Source organism: Cupressus sempervirens, chromosome 2 (genome assembly GCF_028749045.1).
Source record: "Cupressus sempervirens isolate cs-2001-9-10 chromosome 2, ASM2874904v1, whole genome shotgun sequence".
Taxonomy (NCBI): Eukaryota; Viridiplantae; Streptophyta; class Pinopsida; order Cupressales; family Cupressaceae; genus Cupressus; species Cupressus sempervirens.
The window spans coordinates 649,205,215-649,214,516 of record NC_143119.1 but is presented as its reverse complement, the minus strand read 5'-3'; positions in this window follow the sequence as shown (position 1 = coordinate 649,214,516).

Sequence of the window (9,302 nt, the reverse complement as noted above, 5' to 3'; positions counted from 1 at the left end):
GAGTCTCTTGAGACATATCATTTGTACTTTTTTTGTCTATCTCTTTTTGGAGTAGGGTTTTTTCCCATTAGGTTTTCTATATTTCTCTGTTTCATAGACATTTGGTTGTGATTGGGTACCTCATCAGGCCTTGTTGTCAGGACCCAAGTTTACTTTCAACATTGTAGTTTCCTTTCTTTTTCATGCATTGTTTATAGTTGCATTGTTGCTCATCTTAAGGGGGGTGTTAGAGTAAAGGATTAATTTCATTTCATTTTATTAAACTACATTTACTCCCTTCTTAAGATTTCCCTTTATGCACATGCATTCCCATTTATTTATTACATGTCATTTACCTCTTAGGATTTCCTTTTTAGGTTTTATGATCTCCTTCTATAAGGATTGATCAATTATAAATTTCAATTAATTCTTTTCAGTCTGATAATATATTCTTCCATATTTTCATAGCCAAACCCTTTCCTTCTCTTGTCTTTTTTTTCTCTATGATAGGTTCTTGCATGCAGGTGTTCTACTAGATCTATGGATTTGTTCTCATCAAATCCTTCATCTCCTAATACATAAATCTATTCATGTTGGTTGTATACTTCTACTTGTAAATTTGTTGGGTGTGCTTCTTATTCATTCTCCTATTTGGTTGGAATGTATTAAAAAAATAAAAAATAGAGAGTTGGGTATCTAAGAAAACAGTCTCCTGATTCAATATCTAGAAAATACTAGATTCACAATCATGTGGAGGATTAGTAAATAACAAGAAATTGTGCAAGTGTCCTAGATGAAGATGTTGATAGAATGATATTCATTTTAGTGTACAAAAACTGAAACCTAAGTTAAATATTGATTGCAACTGATATTACGCTTATAAATGAAAAAATCAAATGAAATTGAATAAGTTAGATAGAAATATATAAAAACCAGCCAAGTCAATGAAAATAGAGTCCATCCTATACCTACAATAATTACTTGCAACAATATAACACTTAACTCTTTTTTATAAAATGAATATCCAATCATGCTAGGTGTCGTAAATATAATATAAAAAGTGAAAACTAAAGAAATAAACAAAAGTTAACATAAAAGTATAACAAAAGCTAATATATAAATATGTTAAACTATTTCAATAAAAATAAATTAATATAGCTACATAAAATTCCACATGGTTTGTTTTAGCCTACAATTTCATTGCTTCTTCAAAATTAACATGGGTATGCTTTGATTACAATTTCGTTGCATGCTTGGGAAAAAAAAACTTTTAATTTTTCTTCCTAAAACTATGTAAAGATCAAGTTAACATAAAAGTATAACAAAAGCTAATATATAAACATGTTAAACTATTTTAATAAAAATAAATTAATATAGCTACATAAAATTCCATATGGTTTGTTTTAGCCTACAATTTCATTGCATCTTCAAAATTAACATGGGTATGCTTTGACTTACAATTTCATTGCATGCTTAGGAAAAAAACTTTTAATTTTTCTTCCCAAAACTATGTAAAGATCAGAAATGCTTGAGGTTACCAAATTTAGTGCAGTTCAATTCAATGTGCCTTTTGAATATATGGTGCTCATTTCTTCTACGAGAATAGAGCCATCTTTTTTTTTGTAAAAGAAGCAAATACACATTGGATTAGACATTGATTCCATCCCTAAATGCACATTTTTGTTTACATTGTTTTCAGTGTCTAATATTAAAAGGTTTATATTCTTCCCAAGTTTCATAGACCTTTTTGGAAATCATGATATTCAACTTTTCTTGAACTCATCTTCTCCCACAAAAGGAGGATTTGGGTAAAGAAAAAATTTGCTATGGTTTTTGGCAAAGCCATGTGTATGAGAAATGTGACATATATCAGATGACAATCTGACCCATTTTTATGTACTGTATAGTTGAATTGAAAGAAGAATGATGAAAATAAATAGTATAATTTACAGAGAGATTTTTGTTTTGTTTGGATAGAGGCCTAAACAAAAGTAGTTCTGAGGTTCTGTCTTTGAGAGGAGAAAACATACTGAAATTAAAGAGTTATGTTAATAGAATTGGATTTATTAATTTATTATCTACTCATATTATGAAAGCATTTATAAGTTTAAACTTGGTCTTTAATTTTAGTTGGCCAAAAAAAACATTTTTAAAATGTTTTGATTTAAGTATTCATATTAATTTAGAAGGCTAAAATCCTACTATCAATGGACTTTTTCTTTTCTAGTGAAGTTGAGAATACTTTAATGAGCTCATCAGGACAAGACTTGTTGAGCACAAGGCCCCAGCATCAAAAGGAATGAGGTTGAGATTGTGTCTTGGATGAAATGAATACCTTCAGTAGTTAGACCTTGGCTTTTGACCGAAGATGTTCATTTTGATTTTCTTAAAGAAGACTCGTACAAATAGACATTATAATGATACGGGTTAAGACTTCTCTTTACAGATCTCACCAGAAATTAATTCTTCTTATAAGAGAGCATATTGATCATAGTATAAAAAAGATAATCTACAATACAATTGAGAAAAACATTCTAAGATTAATGTAATCAGATTTCCACAATCTATTAGAATATAAATATATGCTTCTGATTTTGATTGTGTTGAAGTTTTCAGCAATCAATATTTTGAATCACTAATATGATCGATCATCAAAATGACCAAAAGGAAAGAGACTAAAAGAAATGAGAGAAAAAAAATGTCTCTTGCACTTCCTTTGATGCTAAGAACTTTAACACAATCAAAACAAAAAAAAACATATATTTATAATGCCAAGATTCTTTTATACACTAAAATTCCACAAGAAAGAAGAGTGTAGGCTGCCATGATTATCTACAAACAGTGGATTGAACAAAAAAATCGTCTTACTGTACCTCAAAGAAGATTTACTGTTCCTAGAAGCATTTGGGGATATTCCATTTTTTTCATACCAATCCAATAATAGTTTGGGGGAGTTATACCCAATGCTCTCAAAACATTTAATCCAATTATCCTCCTCCTGGAAGTAAGTGCATTGATAGATTCTTGATTGGCACAAATTTGAAGTTTATAGTGTTCTTGTAAGACCTCCATCTCAACCAAAAATAAAAACTTTAAAGAAACTTTCCTTTTGGGTTTCCCAATGGAAATCAATTGGCTCATTACATCAGCCGGAATGATACCATTATGACTTTTAACACCTCTTCACGGTCCTTGAGATAGCAACTAAGATTAGCTTTTGCATTTCTCCTTGATGAATTTGGTTATGCATGAATGTATGTTTTATAATGTCTATAATGTTAAATATGTAAAGTTTGGAATGGAAAAGTTTAGAATATAGTAATGGAAAATTAGTCTATTGATAAAGTTAATTGGTTCAGAGTTTAAAATATTGTAATGGAAAGTTAGTCTACTAGATATTGTTAGAATTCTTTAGAATAACTGAGAGGGGGGGTGAATCAGTTATTCAAGGTCCAAAATTCCCTATTAATACCTTTTTACTACTTTTAATGAATCCATACACTTTTCATCCATCCAAAGTTAAATCAATCATGTAAGCAAGTTACAGTAAATCAATATGCAAAGATAAAACATCCAAAATCAACACATGACACAATGATTTATGTGGAAACCCAATTTGGGAAAAACCACCAGTAACATGCTACTTGATTTTCACTCTTCTGAAGTGATGCCCTGTTAAAAGCTTGCCCTGTTAAAGGCTTACAACACACTGTTAAATGTGACCTTGTTAGAGGATTTCACCACACTGTTAGGAATGGGCCTGGTTAAAGGTCTTTAGTACATTCACTTGGAATGTCACCCAGTTAAAGGATTTATCTTATGGCTATTAAACCAACTTAAGTCCATAGGATTTAAACTTACTGTTACAATTGCTAGAAAGTAACGATAATGGTCTTCTAATCTGATATAACTTACAACATACTTTGCAGATTTCAGATCACACTTTCAATTCAATCCTTATGCTTGGCTTCAATCACTCCAGCTCTGACTGCTTGTCTTCCTATCAAGCTTCGTCCTCTTTGAGTCTTCTTACCCATTCTGCCAATGCAATCATCCTTGAGGTTGTCTATTCAAACAGAGTTCCTGTGCTTTCTTCTCCTTAGCACATTCTACAACACTTCATACTTTTATGCTTGACCACCTCTCTCTCCTTTTTTTTTTTTCATTAACTTATGTCTTCTTAAATAGAAGTCTAATTTGCCTTTGCCGCTCAATTCTCCCTCTCTAATTTTAGGATTTCAAAATAGATTAGGTAGGATACAATGTATCTACCCCATATCTTGTTCTCTTCTAGAAACTTCGCCAGTTGTATCCTTAAAAGAAAAATGTTCTACATGGTGTTCTATGCCACCAGCTCATCATTCTTATCTTCCTTTTAATTCACAAATTTCTAGATAACAACCTTGTCGGCTTAGATCTAGCGAATCTTCGATTTCCAAAATAATGCAACAACTCGGCATTATTGAGTTACTGATGCTCGGCACCTCTGTGTTACTCGGCACCTATACCTGCTCAGCACTAGGTTCTTCTCGGCACTTGATAAACTCTGTGTCACTCGGCATCTGAACTTGCTCGGCATCTGAAGTTTACTCGGCAACTGAAGTTTACTCGGCATCTGAAGTTTACTCGGCATCTGAAGTTTGCTCGGCATCTGAAGTTTACTCGGTATTAACTAGGAATTTTCTCGGCTCTTACTAGCTTGCTCGGCTCCTTCTCTCTAATGATCTTAGTTTGAGCTTTACAAAAGACTTAGCTAAAACCTTAAATATTTGATATGTTTCAGTGTGCCCATTCTTTGTATCTTATAGTATGTCATCAAATACACTTTTTCATCAATGGCTTAGCTGATCCTTGTACTTCATTACAACATCATAACTTCAATCTTTCTCTAGGTGTTCTAGTTACATCTTATTGATTGCCTCCACCTTGACAATCAACTAATTGATAGTATTTGGATCACTAAAGTAATTGTCATTCCTGCAAGTAGCAAGTTTGACATCAATGACAAAACAATGATTGAGGACATTCTTTACCAGTTCCATATATTATTCCAACAACTTTTCTTATGATCATTTCAATCATTTCCAACAATCTCCCTCTTTGGCATTGATGGCAAACCAAACTGATCAATTGATGAACTTAGTTACCACCAAGATTGTATACGTTGTCTTTTTGTATGTTTACTACTGATCTCATATATCTCCCTCTTTCATATATATCTCCCTCTTTTTTGTTTATTGATCAAATTTCTGCATATTTCTCCCTCTTTGACATAAATGCCAAAGATGTAGCATCTTTATTATGCAAAATATAAGCTTTTGCTTCTTGTTGATTTTCTCCCTCTGTCACCATGCTTGTGACTGATTTGGAGTTTCTACTCCTGCTGTCATCCTTTGCATCAACCTGTTAATATTTCAATGATTTATTCCTATTGATACAAGGCAGCTTCCATGTTGCCTTAAACTACTTGAGTTAGGGGTATGACCCCCAACTTGCCTCTAAGATATTCATAGGCATCCTTGGGCAATGGTTTGGTAAAGATATCTGTAGTTTGTTCCTTTGTGTGAATGTATTCCAACTTTTCTTGTTTGTCTTCTACCAATTCTCTGACATAATGATACTTAATTGCAATATGCTTGGTTTTTGCATGCATCACTGGATTTTTGGATATGTTTATAGCACTTGTATTATCACAATACAATATCACAGGTTTTGTTACTTCTTCTTTCATTCCATTCAATAGATGTGTGAGCCACACAATGTTTGTACAATTGATTGTAGCTGCCACATATTCTGACTCTGCAGTGGACTGGGATGTACATGTTTATTTCTTGCTAGTCCAGGTAACCAACCTTTTGCCTAGGAATAATGCACCTCCACTTGTGCTTTTTCTATCATTAATGTTTCCTCCCCAATCTGCATCTGTATAAGCATTGAGCTCAAATTTCCCATTCTTTTTGTAGTATAGACCAAAGTCATCAGTTCCTTTGAGATATCTCATTATTTTTTTACTACTATGAGATGATTTTCTTTAGGATTAGCAGAGAACCTAGCCACTATTCCAATTGTTAATGCTATGTCTGGTCTACTATGTATAACATATTGTAGTTTTCCAATCATGGATCTGTACATTGTTTGATTGACTTCAGCTGACTCATCATTTTTGGACAGCTTATTTCCTGTTGCCATTGGTGTACTGACTAGTTTGGATTCCTCTAATCCAAATGTTTTAAGAATTTCTTTAATGTATTTTGATTGTGTAACAAATATTCCATGTTTGAGTTGATGTACTTGCAATCCAACAAAAAATTTGATTTCTCCAAACATAGACATCTCAAATTCATGTTTCATTTTGTCAGCAAAGCCTTTGCAAAGTACTTCATAACCTCCAAACACTATGTCATCCACAAAGATTTCAGATACAATGATGTCTTTACCTTCTTCTGCTTTGATGTACATGTTGCTGTTATCATCAGTTCTTTCAAAATCAATTTGCACTAGATACTTGTGAAGTCTCTCCTACCATGCTCTAGGTGCTTGTTTCAAACCATAGAGTGCTTTATGCAACTTACACACCATGTCCCTGTTGTTTTCATCAACAAATCCTTCTGGTTGTTCAATGTAGACTTCTTCTTCTAGTATACCATTTAAGAAGGCAGATTTTACATCCATTTGATAGACTTTAAAATCTTTGTAAGCAACAGATGCAAGTAAAGTTCTTACTCCTTCCATTCTAGCAATAGGAGCGAATGTTTCTCCATAGTCTATTCCTTCTTCTTGAGCATAACCCTTACATACTAGTCTAACTTTGTTTTTGGTAATTTCACCATTCTCATCTAGTTTGTTTCTGAATACCCATTTGGTGCCAATCACATTCTTGTCAGTTGGTCTAGGAACCAAACTCCAGGTTTTGTTTTTTCTTATTTGATCAATTTCTTCTTCCATAGCTTTATACCAGTCATCATCTTGTAATGCACCATATACTGTCTTGGGTTCAGATTTGCTGATCGGACATGATTCATGTCTTAGTCTGTTCCTTGTCATTGGTCTTGCATCTTTGTCACCAATTATTTGTTCAGCAGGGTGATGTCTTTTTACATATTTGGATAATCTTGGCTCTGTCCTTATTTCCATGTTTGATCTTTCGGATTCAGGATCACTATGCACTTCGTTGTTAGGTTGTTCTTCATCATGTATGCTGTCTTCAGAATCAGATTTTTCATTTTCTTCATTCTGCAACTCGGCTTCTGAATGCAACTCGGCATTCACTGGTTGTGACTCAGCTGAAACTGATACTTGTTGTTGATTTTCAATTTGATTGACATCATCCTCATCAATAGTCATTCCTTCATAAGAATACACAAAGGTTCTGTACTCTTCCATTTTCTTTGGTATTTCAGCTTGGACTTCTGTATGCTCATCAAAATTTGCATTTGCACTTTCCACAATTTTGTTAGTGTTAATATTCAAACACTTATATGCCTTACTTCTAGTGGAGTAACCAAAAAATATGCCTTCATCACTTTTTGCATCAAATTTTCCATTTCTAACATCTTTAAGGATAAAACATTTGCAACCAAACACTTTGAAATGTTTTACATTAGGTGAATAACCATACCATAATTCAAAAGGTGTTGTATTTGTACCTTTCTTGACTTGTACTCGATTCAGTGTATGAACAGCTACACTTACAGCTTCTCTCCAGTATTTTAGAGCAACATTCTTTTCCATCATTAATATTCTGGCACAGTCAATCACAGATCTGTTTCTTCTTTCAGCAATTCCATTCTGTGGGGGAGTTTTAGGAGCTGACATTTGTCTTTTGATTCCTTTGTCATTACAAAATATCTCAAATTCATTTGATGTAAATTCACCACCTCTATCTGATCTTAGGCATTTCAAGCTTTTTCCAGTTTTCTTTTCAACTCTAGCCACATACCACTTAAACATTTGAAAAGCATCAGATTTTTGTTTTAAGAACATAACAGTCATCATCCTCGAATAGTCATCAACAAATAGCATTATGTATTTATCTCCTCTATAGCTTTGTATTTTCATTAGACCACATAAGTCAGTGTGAACTAACTCAAGTATCTCTTTAGATGTATAATTTTTGCTTTTGAAACTTGACTTTGTCATCTTTCCTAGCTGACATTGTTTGCACATGATATTATCACGCTTCTTCAATTTTGGTAAACCTCTTATTTTCTTCATTTTACTGATGTTGACTAGATTGTCAAAGTTGACATGACATAATCTTCTATGCCATAACCATTCATCATCAAATTTTGCAAATAAACAAGAAACATCATCCATATCAAGGTAAAACAAATTACTCTTTGTTTGATCTCCTTTTCCTATCAGTTTACCATCAGTATCATAGATTTTTGCAGTTTTGTTTCCAAATTCCACTTTGCAACCTATATTGCCTACCTGTGAGACACTCAGTAAATTATAGTTTAATCTTTCAACATAATATGCATTGTCACAAGAAATTTGTTCTGTGAGCTTAATGGAACTTTTTCCTTTGATTTGACATGGAGCATCATTACCAAATCTAACACTATTTCCATCATACTGAGTAAAGTTAATAAACTTACTTTTGTCTCTTGTCATGTGATGTGAACATCCACTATCTATGATCCATCTGTCATTCTTGTTTATACATGTTACCAGTGTTGTGGTCTCTTCTTCATCAGATTGGTCCTTCATGGCTACATAAACAACTTCATCATCATTGTCATCAGAATTTTCTTCAACAATATAACACTTCTTACCTTTTTCTTTGTAATCTCTCTTGTCATCATCTCTTATGTTCTTGTATTTGTTGCCTTCCTTGGAATCCTTTTTCTGTGGACACCTTGCAGCAATATGACCTACTTCATTGCAATTGAAACAAATGATAGGCATCTTACCTTTGAATTTTCCTTTGCCCCTGTGAAATCTTCTAGCGAGCAATGCTTCCAATTGTTTCACATCTTCCTCATCAGTGCTACTATCACTGGATACATACTTCATTTTTCTTCCTTTCTTTGATTTCACATGTTCGGCATCTTTCAGTGATAACTTGGCCTTAAAAGAAAATTCAACATTTTCAGGTTTGTAGTTGTCAAAGTTAGATAACTCAAATGTAGTGAGTCTACCTATTATACCTTCAAAACTTAGATTATTTCCTGGTATACATCTTAGCTCTTGTATTGCTGATACTCTAATAGCATAGATAGGGAGAAAGGTTCTTAAGAACTTACTATTAACAGTATCTTCATCTAGTTGACCACTCAAGCATCTTATTGCACTTACCACTTCCTTTATTCTTGCACCAT